Source organism: Armigeres subalbatus, chromosome 1 (genome assembly GCF_024139115.2).
Source record: "Armigeres subalbatus isolate Guangzhou_Male chromosome 1, GZ_Asu_2, whole genome shotgun sequence".
In the NCBI taxonomy this organism is placed as follows: Eukaryota; Metazoa; Arthropoda; class Insecta; order Diptera; family Culicidae; genus Armigeres; species Armigeres subalbatus.
This window is the reverse complement of record NC_085139.1, coordinates 168463590-168477096: the sequence shown is the minus strand read 5'-3', so window position 1 is coordinate 168477096 and position 13507 is coordinate 168463590. Positions and strand designations below refer to the sequence as shown.

Genomic DNA, 13507 nt, shown 5'->3' with positions numbered 1-13507 from the left:
TGATTGACGCTGACTTGGTGTAACTAATGGCATGTTGTGCGAGGGTCATGGTATCGGCACATATCCCATTGTTTTGACAATTTGATCAGGTCCAATACTGTCAGTGAAGTCACCCTGAATATCATGAAATTCCGTGATGTTTGGTTCGACATAAGAATTGGTGCTAAAACTAACCTATAATCGTTAAGGAATTCAGCACTGGCAGCCATAAGTGGGACACCTCCATACCAGGATTCCCCATTGCCACTGTTGTTGCTTCCCTGACGAACCTAAAATGTTCATTGCCAGTCTCGTATAATACTGTCGTGCTGAACAGGTTTCAGAATATTCATGAGATCACGATCGATTTTCCAGATCGTACATTCGATGATCGAGTCGCTTTCCGCTGCACTTCTGTGATGTAGTGTTGCTGTTGGACGAAAAGACAATGGTTTTGCATCAAATGTTGAAAACGTTTGGACATGATCCTATTTAAAAGCAGATTGAGCAGCAATCTTTGGCTAAGAGAAGATCATTAACTAAAATCTTACCTCTGGAATAACATCAGCTGTTGGAAGACTTTCCTTGCTCTTTTACAAAAAGACATTGACCATATGATCGTGATGCACTAGCAATGAATCCTCCGATTGAGCTCGAATATGATAACGGAAGAGATATCGTGTCTGTGCAAAAGACAGTACAAGTCACTTTTCGATCAATTGATTGAGAGCTCGACGTGGCACCATCTTATTGGAAACTTTAAAATCGATTTCGATCGAGTCCATATCGCGCATACTCGTTGATCATGTGCAGTCACGCAAAGTTGCTTTCATGTGTTGCTGATGATGATAGGGATCGTACACCCTTCCGGTTGGTGATTCTCCAGCTATTGTGTAGTCGTTTCGTTGTTGACTTCAGCCCTGGTATCGCAGATGACGTGTTGCTTTTGGGGATCGATAGTTCCACTGAATTTGCGAGTTATCGTTGACTGCGCTCCGTAATACCAGCTGGGGACCGACCAGGGTGGTCCTTCAGATATAGAGACGCCATTTAGCCTTCGATCTCGGAAGCCCATGACGCTCGCTTTGGTAGAGCTACAGCCGTTTCATGGAAGTTACATGACGGTGATGTTGAGCAAATGTAGATATGCGCATTCGTTTCTTCGTGGACCATGATTCCGGGTGGTTTCCGTCAGCAGTCGCACGATGGGCGTACGGTCGACTCGAATCACTTACGGATTTCGTCGCGACGTGAAGTACTGGACCATAGGCTGATGTCCAATTTTCGTCTCTTTCGCTTTTGCTCGACTGCGTTGATGACTCGCCTTGATAACAGCGTCGTGGTACTTTTCAAAACGTTGTGAATGATCTGTTTATGGAAATAGTTATGGCTTTGAGCATGACATAGAAATAGATCAACTTACCATTTCGAGTGGTTAACTCCTTCGCACTGGTTCATCGGCATGAACCACTTGTAGCTGACGTCATGGATTTGCATTCGGTTTGATGGCAGGACAGTCGTATTTCAGTCCTTCAGGGATCCTTCCTCCTGCAAGAGCTCATCGATTACCACACGTTGACCTTGGGAGCGTATACTCACTTAGCATTAACAGAACGATACGTTCTGTACACGTATTCTGCTTCGGACAAGTGAAGGAAGTGTTGTGGTATTTCCTTTTTTGGGTCAATTTCAGGATCGATTTTGCTGTGGCGGCCAGCATCAGGGCCATTCTAACGTATTCAATACCGGGGTGATAACATTTCCGAGGACCATCGGTCCATGTGATCGATAGAATTCGATATTGAGTAAACAACTTTGATATAAACTGTAAATGTTACCTCAACAGCTGGTTTCCACCAGCGGAAACGCAGCTCGATCTCTCGATCCTCGTTGTTACGAAAGTCCCTTGAATGATCTTCAGTGGCTCAGGTACCATTAGAGTTGGTTGCGAATCGTGATCGCATACCGGGCGTTCCTGTCGAAGTAACAGATGTGTGTAATGTTCCGCTCGATAATCTCAAAAAATATGACTTACCATCTTTGCCAGGACTGACTTGACACTGGTACCGCGCCTCGTCATCCAGCATCACCGGATAAATCTCAGCGAGCGTCACCCTCTTCGTCGCTGCCGATCATCGAGTACCGATCAAGCCACTAAGGTTCAGTGCTTATTGTGGGGAATCGTCCAGCGGTCACTGGAGTTGACCAACGCGGACTCAACCCGGCAAGGTGAGGTAACCTTCGATCCGACGATTGCCATTTCAGTCTTACGGTTCGCCAGCGAACCGCTTTAGGTTATGATGTTGACTATATTGGCTGCCGAGCCGACCAAGATCAACAGGACGAGCCAGGGCTCTGCTTGGAAGTAAGGTGCAGGTGTAAATCATTATTGGGTGTAGTTCGATGTTTATTTGGTGCGTTATATTACGATGAAATCAGGCTCTTGATCTGAGTCCTGATCGTTCGTTAGCAGATATGTTTGTGTGTGTGTGTGTGATGAATGGATCGCTGTGGAAATATGATACGAATCACTTGGGCTTAACGCTGCGCTACCATTTGGTGTTTGCATCAGATAAGCTCCCTGATCAGTTCATCAACATTCAATGTTGATGTCAGAGATCATCCACAAATAGATGGAAAATCCCTTAAAGAAAATTTGAGATGAAATGAGTTTTAAAGTCAAGGACAGAATAATCAATATGTATGATCCGGTAACGATCAGTCATTGAGAATAACGCAGAGTTTTCAGAAAGATAGTTCTGCATATAATCTATATGAGAATTGGATAAACAGAGGTAGCATTAAGGAGTGAATGATCTAAGATTTTGCCAAACTGTTCAAAAAACCATCCATCCTCGAGGAAGGTCAATTGGCCGAGGCTTCATTCAGTCGAAAACCATTTGTCCGAATGACATTTGACAAACATACAGTAGGATAAGTCACTAACCCAATTCCGTTTGGCCGAAACGACAGGTGACATACGACGGATCAAGTCATTTAGAAAGAAATGCCGTTTGGTTGGATAGTCGTTTGGCCAGGTAAGGATATTTAGCCGAAAAGTCATTTGTCCGTTCAAACAAGGACTAACCAACGACGTCTTAAATGTGTTTTGTTGTACAGCTCATATGGACCAAAAATAGTGCCTGTGAATGAATTATGATGTGACAATGACAATTGAGATGTATGAGAAGTAAGAAATGAAGTGAAATGTTAATGAGATTCTCCTTTCATTTATAAATTTTCAGTTTTTATAAACAAGCATTTCTCCTCATTTCTCTTATATCATTCTCATCACTTCCGAAATTTCTTTGAAAAATCGAAAAACCAATGAGGGACAAAGGAAATTCGCCGAATGAAGAATTCCGGAAAATTTGTCGAAGAAATTCAAAGGTACTACAAAATTTCAATCCAAATCAATCCAAATCAATTAAAATTAATCAGGTAAATCCAGTCAAATCGATCCAAAATCGATCAAATCCAATCAAAATCAATAAAAATCCAATCCAAATCCAATCAAATCCAATTTAATCCAATCCAAATCAATTCAAATCAATCAATCAAATCAAATCGAGTCAAATCCAGTAAATCCAAATCAATCAAATCAATCAAATCAAATCCAATCCAAATCAATCCAAATCATCAAATCGTCTGAAATCAATCAAATCAATCCAAATCGATCAAATCAATCAATCAATCAAATCAATCCAAATCAAATTCAAATCAATCCAAAATCATTAAATCAATCAAATCCAATCAAATCAATCAAATCAATCCGTCAATCAAAATCAATTAGATCCAGTCCAGATCAGTCCGATCAGTCAAATCAGTCCGATCCGGTCGATCAGTCGATCCAGTCCGATCGAGTCAGATCGATCCAAATCGATCCAGAATCGGTCAGATCCGAGTCAAATTGATCCAGGTCAATTGAGTCGATCGATCCAGTCCGGTCGGTCAAGTCGGTCAAGTCGATCAGATCCAGTCAGGTCAGTCAAATCCAGTCCGATCGATCAGATCGATCCAGATCCGAGTCCGATCGGTCACGATCAGATCCAATCCGGTCAGATCGATTCAGATCCGTCCAGATCCAGTCAGATCCGATCCAGATCGATCCAGATCGGTCAGGTCAGTCCAGATCGATCGATCGGTCAAGTCGGTCAGATCCAGTCAGATCCAGTCAGATCCGATCCAAGGTCAGTCAGATCAGTCGATCGATCGGTCCAGTCAGGGTCAGTCCAGATCCAGTCAGGTCGGTCAGATCCAGTTCAGATCAATCCAGATCGGTCCAGGTCAGTCAGGTCAGGTCAAGTCAGATCCAGATCGAGTCAAGATCGGTCAGGTCAGTCAGATCAGTCCAGATCGGTCGATCGGTCAAAATTCGGTCCAGATCCAGTCGATTCGGTCCGGTCCCGATCAGATCGGTCAGTCGGTCGAGTCAGTCCAGATCCAGGTCAGATCGGTCCGTTGGGTCAATCCAATCAGTCCAAATCCAGTCAAAGTCAATCCGATCAATCCAAATCCATCCAAATCCAGTCCAAATCAATCGGAAGTGATCAAGATCAATCCAGAATCATCCAAATCCAGTCAGATCCGGTCAGATCAATCAAATCAATCGATCAGTCAAATCAGTCAAATCCAGTCAAATCAATTAGATCAATCGGAAAGCTGATCGAGCAGTCAGTTGATCAAGTCAGTCCCAAGATGATCAGATCCAATCCAAATCGATCAAATCAATCGATCGATCAAAGATCGGTCAAATCGATCAAATCGATCAAATCGGTCAAGTCAATCGATCGATTCAAATCGATCCAGTCGATTCAAGTCAGTCCAAATCCAGTCGATCCGTTAAGTCAAGTCAAATCGGTCCAGATCAATCCGATCAGTCAAGTCAGTCGATCAGTCAAGTCCGTCCGAATCAATCGGTCAGTCCGATCGGTCCAAATCAGTCGAATCGATCCGATCGGTCAGATCAATCCAGATCGGTCAGGTAGAATAATTCGATCCGAACTGATCAAAATTCAGTCGATCAGTCAAGTCAATCCGATGATCCAAATCAATCCAGAATCAGTCGATCGAGTCAAGATCCAGTCGAATTAGTCCAGATCGAATCCAGATCAGTCAAATCAATCTAAACAATCGTCAAGTCCAACAAATCAATCCAAACCAATCTAAACTCCAGTAAAAATCCAATAAAACCATCAATCAAATCAATCAAATCCAATCATCAGATTCCAAATCCACAATCCAAATCAATCAAATTCAATCCAAATCCATTCCAAATCAAATCCAAATCAATCCAACATTCAATCAAAATCCTCCAAACTCAATCCAAATCAATCCAATACCAAACCAAACACATTTTGACCGTATTCCGGTTCGACTGAATGACCTTTTGGCCATCTGGCTCTTTCCCAGCCACCACTTTTCAGCTAAAAGACAGTTTCGTCGAATGACTATTCGGCCAAACGACAGTTACGATATGTCTGTTCAACTGCGACGCTTTCGACCGAGACGAACTGTTCGTGCGAATGACCTCGGTAAAATGGGCCCTTCTTTCAGACGACCAGTTTGTTAAACGAGAAATAGCACCTTTGCCAAATTCAATTTTGGTCAAATGACTTTCAGCAGAAGGTTGTTCAGCCAAATCACATATACGGACAAACAACTTCGGCCTAGTGGCCTTCGGCCAAATGGGTTTCAGTCGAATTATTACTGAACAGCCCTTCCCATCCAAAATATGAAAATCAGACGACTGCACGTTAAAAGCATGTCGGACAATAATACGATGTTAATGGTTCTGCCAATTGAAGGATCGTTGAACTTTAGTCTAAGGATAGGAAATAATTATAAATTAATTATTCAATTATGATTTGAGAATCAATTAAAGAAATATAATAAATCAGCTTACAAACGATCTAACTCCCATTTTAGAATATGGTTAGCCCTCTGAATGCCAAGTTTATTCACTGTCGAATTTGATGCATTGCTAATATAAGAACCAATCATGCCCTTCTAAAGGAACGGCTATGAATTGATTGCCAAACTCGTCTATAAGGAATCATGACTGGCCTTTAAATGAAAAGAGTCATTTTTCGCAACATAGAGTTTAGTTGAAGAAATCGTTATTTATATTGTTCAACAATTTCCTCCGCTCCTTTAAATCTACTTCTATATAAATATATCTACCTGCCGACGTACCAACGGAATTATGAAATCTACATTCGCCTTTAATTATATAATGAAACAATTGCTCTATTTTGAAAATGATAATAAACATTTCCATATTATTGTAAAATGTATTCAATTTACGCACTTCACGTTAAATGAGACATAATTTTCGGAGACTGTATTCTAGCATTGAAAGACATGTGAATGGATGAGAGGGATGAAGACAGTCAAGAACTTGACTTGAATTAGAATGTTCCAAATTTCATTTAGAATGGAACGATATTAGGAACAGAAAAAAGGCAAAGCTTAAACTGGTTTACAATCCTCATATACAATTGTCTCGATTCGAACGACTTGATATGGATTTTATGTTTTGTCATGAATTAACGATAAATATAATCCCATTGTTATGAGCATTTCAAAAAGTGTCTGTTCACCGCTGCATTAAAAACTGTTTCGAAAAAAAAAATACCCAACCCTGGCTAGTTTTAATGTCTCAGATCTGTATCAAAATTCAAACATCCGAACAAAACGGATTCCGCCGGCAGCTTACGCAAGTCCCATGCCTACTGGAAAGAAGTCATAAAGTTTTGCATTCCGAGGCCACCAGATACTGGTGTTGGACCTCTACAAAAAAAAAATAAAATAAATTTAATAGAACATAAAATCAAATTCCAACCACGACCGGGATCTTTAAATTCGATTGAAAACCTCGTAAAATCGCCGAAGAAATTTACATGCTGCTCTTGACAGGCAGAGATATTCATTCGATCTGTATTCGCCACTGCACTCACCTACCGTGTTCCGTCCGGATGGCCGTGGACGAACAGAAGCGAGACACCATCATCCCAGGCAGCAGGGGATTCCGTTTACGAAGTGGTAGGTACGTTTATTATCCAAACAAAGCCTCCGATCGAATCAATTCTCTTGCAGGGGATTTTATGCCATACCTTCTTCTCCTCTCAACTGTTTGAACCTTGTCTATGGCGATGATGTCTTATCTGATGTCCAATAACTTTATATCACACTCAATTACGTTCAATTATTACTGTTTCTGCATCGAATTCCACCGGGGCCGTTATCCAGATTCCAGGCGATGTTAAAGGTTATGGCACTTTGACTTCTGATTGAAATTGGATCCAGAATGCCTCACAATCCCGGAGCAATGCAACCTGGGATACATCCTCACGGAAACTAATACCGTTGCTTATCCAGTGCGGCATAATCGTCATCAAAAGGTTTACGATTCCCTCTGAACTGCCTCCTGCGTCGCATCTGAAGAGGAGCAGCCATGCCGGTCCCGCAGGAGATGAACAAAAGAAATTTTCAGTGACATTCATAACTTTATGTGCATTCATTATCCCACTGGAGGACGGAAACCGTTGCTACCTTTTGCTATTATGTTCCGTTTCTGGTGCAAATTGTTTACTTTTCATCTGCTTTTCAATTTGCCACAGCTCAAGTGGAATGTTATTCAGAAGCCCAACGCATGCTGCCATCAAGTTCCTACCACGGTTCACGTGCCCTGTCTATATCAATAAATGTCTACCGCACCCTTCTAATATCTTGGGACCACATGCCATATGGCCGAGTCAGGAAGATCCCCGTTTCCCGGCCGATCCGCCGACACCTCTATAATATATCTTGGGGCTGATTCCTACCACTGAGGGCGAGGTAGGGGAAGACCCTCTGGAATCCGGTCCAAGAACTTTGCTTCTTCAGAACTAACTGGAAGAAACGCAATTAATTAAGCACACGGGGCGGGTGGTGAAATTGTCAGACTTTGTCACATTGAGTGCGGGAAATATGGAAGACAAGACAAACGAGACATGGTCCGGAGGCACCACTCTGATGGTATGGGATTGGTTGAAAGTTTGTAAGTATCAGCTGGAATGGAATACAGTTACTGTGCAAATCTTTTCAGTTGAGAGTGAACAGAACCATTAGGAGGTGGAGAAAGTGGGTTCTAGAATATTTTTTTCTACGTGTTGGAATGAGAACGTGTTAGAATAAAGACTTTAAAACATTTGTACTGTACATTTCGTAAATTTCAAGAAAATTGATCAAATTTGAACCTGTTGGTCCCGTTTGAGCTGAATCGTTACAAGTTTAGCACTCTTTCAAGTGAATCTTATTTATGAGTGTTTCAAATTATGACATTCAAATAATAAAAACAATTCATCGCTGTTTTATTAAAATACTTCAAATGATCAAATTGAATCATTTGTTTGAGAAACTGCATATGTCCATTTTACACAATTTCAAGAAAACAACAATAAACTGTTTTTGAATAAATTGGCACTGAATCTTTTGATTTCTTCGATACAGATCAACAGTTTTGGTAAAACTCAACACCCTGGGCAGTTCCAGTGCGAAAACTATAAGCAGTACTCCATAATTGCTCGTCAAAGTGCGTGCACATATGTAGTTTCTAAAAAAAAATCATACATAGAAACATAGATTTTTTTCGTATTTATTTTTATCAAATTAAATAAAATAAAACAGTTTTTGCCTGTCTTTTATCGGTGTTCGTTATCTATTGAGAGCGATTTCTGCAAACCCTGATTCTGCTTCAATTTCTGGAGCAAATATTTTTTTAAATTTTATTGAATTTATTAAATTATTGATTTTTTGAGCTGAAGTAGTCTTTTTTTTTAAATGGTTTCTCAGAAGTGGGCATGCAACGAGCTACCAGAATGAATGATACGCTAAGGCAAAAGTACAAATGGATTTTCAAATCTGAATTCTAAAACATTAACATTGACAATACTCTGTGTTTCCGAGGCGTATATTAGTTAAATTTGCTAACTAAAACGGACTGACAATCCTTAAGAAATCATCTCCTACCTTCATCAGGGAACAAGTAGAATCTACGATCAACACATCACTTGTATCGGCCACACTGAACAACGGGAAGTTACCGCGTTCCAATACCTCTAGAAATTAGTGACATTTCACCTAAAACTCTTTGCCTCTTCGACCAGGTTTCTCAGACGAAATTGAATATCCCTTAAACAAAGTGACTCCTAATTCTATTGATGACTCCACACAAAAAATAGATGGATCAATCTTATTAAAGATTCGTCGGTCTAAGCATTGGTGGCTTTGTTAATTTGTAAACAATTCCCGACTACCATCCAAACGAAGTAAAAGCTTGTAAAAATATCAGGAAGCCGAAAATAAATGCAGCGGTGCGATTAAAGCCAATTACGTCTCATAGAGAGTAAATGAACTATAGGGAATGAATTATGTAGAAAAGGGTATGACTCTCAAGATAGGGACCATTACCGCAAAATAACAAACATGATTCAAAACCCGAAATCTCTAAACTAGCCGCTAAACGACTCACTTATAGAAATATCTTCTAATAAGATTTTGTTTTGATGCCAAACAAGATAACAAATGACTTTTAAAATGTCCGATTAAACCGAAATTTGGTGAAGGTTTATATTTTGGTCTACTCAACGTTCAAACAAAGTTGGTATTTGAAACTTGATGATGGTATGTCCCAAAAACTATCTAAGTAAAAAAAAATCATTCGGAAGTTTCTATAATCAGCTTGCAGGCGTGATTTTTTTTAAAAATAATAATACTATCAGATCTCGACATGTCATATAAAATTGAAACCAAAACTGGATTTTCTATTTTCCAATGGGAATATTTCTTTGGCAATATGTTCATGGGATAAAATGTTAAATTGAGTTCAAATTTGGCAAAGGCTTTTTTTTTACGTAGGACTACCATCGAAAAAATAACGTTTTTAGTGGCTTATAAGTCAATTTTCTACGGAGTTTCATAAATTGATTAGAGGAAAATGAGTAAAAGACAATGGTCTTTAACCGGTCAGTAGCACTTTCATGGGGGAGAGGAACTAAAAATATCATATGGCCCAAAGGGGCATATGACCGAAAAAATTTTTCAGCCACACTGGTCATTTGCCTTTAAGCCGGTATGGTCTTGTGACCTACTATGTCATTTGGCTGAATAGATCATTTGACCGAAAAAGCCGACTGAAAGAAAGGGCGAAAATTTCACTTGGTCGTAAAGCATATACGGCCGAAAATGTCGTCCGACCGAACTTGTCATTTTGCTGAAAAAGTCGTTTGACGGAATATGTCATTTGGTCGAATTTTTCATTTAGCCGAAAGCGATATACGGTTGTAAATTTAGTTCGCTCGAACTGGTCACATGGTCGAAATGCCATTTGGCCAATATAGTCATTTAGCAGGAAAGGCCATTTGGCCGAAAATTTCGTTCAGCCGAACAAACAAACAGGCCGAATCCCATCTGGCCGCATGTCCCTTGGCCGAAAATGTCATCTGGCTTAAATGGAAAATGTCGTTTGGCTGAAAAAGCTTGAAATGGATATTAGGCTGAAAACGGTTTGGCTGAACAAGTCATTTGGCTGAAATAGTCGTTTGGCAGAAATGGCCATTTAGACGAAATTGTCATTTGACCAAAAAGGAAATACGGCTGAAAATTTAGTTTATTCGAACTGGTCATTTGACTGAGAATGCCGTTTGGCCAAAATGGTCTTTTAGCAGAAATGACCTTTTGGCCGAACATGTCGTTGAGCCAAACAAACAAACAAACAAACCATTAGGCCGAATCCCATCTGGCTGCAATTCCCTTGGCCGAAAATGTCATCTGGCTTGAAAGGAAAATGTCGTTTGATTGAAATAGCTTGATCGAAATGGGCATTAGACCGAAAACGGTTTGGCCGAACAAGTCATTTCACCTAGAAGTCTTTTGACTGACAGAAAGGGCAATTTTGCCGAAAATGGAATTTTGTTTTGATGGACATACAGCCGAGCATTTTGTTTCGTCAAACTGGTAATTTGATCGAAAAATTTGTTTGGCAGATATAGCCATTTAGACGAAATTGTCATTTAACCGAAAGAATTATATGGCCAAAAAATGCCGTTTGACCAATATGGTCTTTTAGTAAGAAGAACCATTTGGCCGAACATGTCGCTAAACAAACAAACCATTAGGCCTCTCCTGAAAAAGCTTGATAGAAATTGATATTAGGCCGGAAACGGTTTGGCCGAGAAAGTCGTTTGGCAGAAATGGCCATTTAGACGAAATTGGGGATATATGGCCGGCAAATTAAATTCGCGCGAACTGGTCATTTGCCATCTTGCCGTAGGCCAAAATGCCATCTGGCTAAAAGGAAAAATGTCGTTTGAAAAAAAGGACAAAATGGTTATTGGAACAGGGCATTTGGCTTTTTTTAGATTTATTAAACCCGTGAAATATTCTAAGGTTTGCATCAAATTATATGACATCTAAACACATGTCATAATACTTTTTGAAATTGAGAGTGTGTTTATTGTAGTGATCGGCCATTTATTCTTATTTTTTTACCAAGACTTCGACTGACTTATACGATTTGTGATTAATTAAATTTCAACGAAATTGGACAGAAAATGGTATTTCTTTGGGTTTGTCGATTTGGCACAATCCCGGCCATCCCACTCCAAACTTTTATATGGCAACTAGCTGTATGTACCCGGCCTTATCCGGGATTGCTAGATTGATTGCAGCTGTTGGAATTGTCAATTTGATTTCACTAAAACCAGTTGGTAAATGGGGTATCGTGTTTTGATATTGATACTTCTTTAGTTGATAAGAAGATCAAAATTTTGGTTAAAGATAGTGGCGTATCCAGAAAATTGGTCTAGGGTGGGTTTTCTGAACATTTTATTTTTATTCGAAAAAAAAAAATATAAAAATTTTGTTTCTGTGTCTCTTTTGTCCAAGCCTCCCCATGGCTACGCCTCTGGTTAAAGAACTTCCAATGCTTGAAAGAAGGAAGATATCACTTTTAAGAACATTAATTCCGGCAAATAAATTCTTGTAGTGAATTATATTGAGAAAAGTATATACGAAACTGTCATATTCGGAGATGTTCTATTGAGGAGGAGTCACTAAAATGTCGATAGTCGGGAATTGTCAGTTCGAGAAATGACAAATTCGGGAAAATTCGTATCTAGAAATATATTCGACGAATGTCATATTCAAGGAATTTCATATTCTGTGATGTCATATTCGGGGAAATTATATTCGGGGTGATGTCATATTCCGGGAAATGTCATATTCGACGAAATATCATATTCGGGGAAATGTCACGATTGAAACTGATTGTTGTCATTTTCGGGGAAATGTCATATTCGCGGATTTTTTTTAGAATGGCATATTCGAGGAATTATTATTTTCGGGCGAAATCTCATTTCCGGAGAAATGTTTTCAAGGATATGATACTTGCGGAAAATGATTTTTCAGGGTTATTTCCAGAAATGTTTACTTTGGGAAATTTGAAGTGCTTAACGATGTATCGCATTATGCCTTACGTTTTTCACGCCTGACGTGTTGATGCTGAACCTCGCGCATCTTGCTCTTACACCTCCCTCTTTTCCGGTGAACTGCATCTATAATTGCTTGCTTGTGCTAATATATAGATGTTTGCTAGTGTTGCCTCAATTAATTACCATTGTAATAGTTTTATAGTGAGCAGGTAGCTCATCACAGGATGACTTCCGTTCGATCTCTTCTTACCGACTCGACCTCGATGAGGTGCAGACGCACAATCACATATATTAATAAATAACCAATCCATAGTTTAATTGAAGTTAGTCTCGCGTGTGTTTTCATTGTCGTCTTCCCACACTTCAAGTTGGCGACGAGGATAAAACGTGTTTAGTGTAATGAAAATGCCAAAAGCTCACGGTAAAACGGTCGACAACACGTGTGTAGTACCTCTAAAAGTCAACTAATCGTATCTGACTTGGAGAAAACAGCAAGGGGGTTAAAGGCGAGTCAGGTAGTGTAGTTCCCTGTCGTTCGCTGCTGTATGTTGGCCAAATCGAGCAATACGTCTGAGAAAATTTCGAAGATACATCAATCGCTTGGATGTTCTTCCTCGTTAACCGATACGCAAGAAAATCGGAAAGTTCCTTGACTGGTGACAGTCGCTGGCCCTAGCTGTCACAATTGCCGCAGATTTGTGACCTGATGATCCACGTCAATGTCAGTAGCGGATCTAATCAGTTACTGAAGGAACACCTGTAGCACATAACGTCGTGCCGGAGCGGCATGTTCCAAAATGTGAGCAACTGTCGATCCAGAGTATAACGGATTTCATAATCAGCTTGAGCAAGCGCTCAAACATGTGAGTATGCCACGTTTCTGTCGGATGCCTTGCGAGCCTGTTGCTGGTATTCGCGACCAAAGTCCTTCGGAAAGTTACTCACGAACCAGGGCTAACCTTCGAAAAGCATGTCGCTTGCTCGAAGTTGGGAAGCGGCCCTCAGATCAAAACAAGGAAATTCAACCAGCCGCAGCAGAAAAATAATACGTAACT

At 40.1% G+C, this 13507-nt stretch overlaps 1 pseudogene; it reads right to left on the bottom strand.

Moving 5' to 3' along the window:
• Positions 1-278: 278 nt before the first annotated feature.
• Positions 279-13507, bottom strand: part of LOC134206742 (irregular chiasm C-roughest protein-like) — a 53233-nt pseudogene continuing 40004 nt past the window's right edge.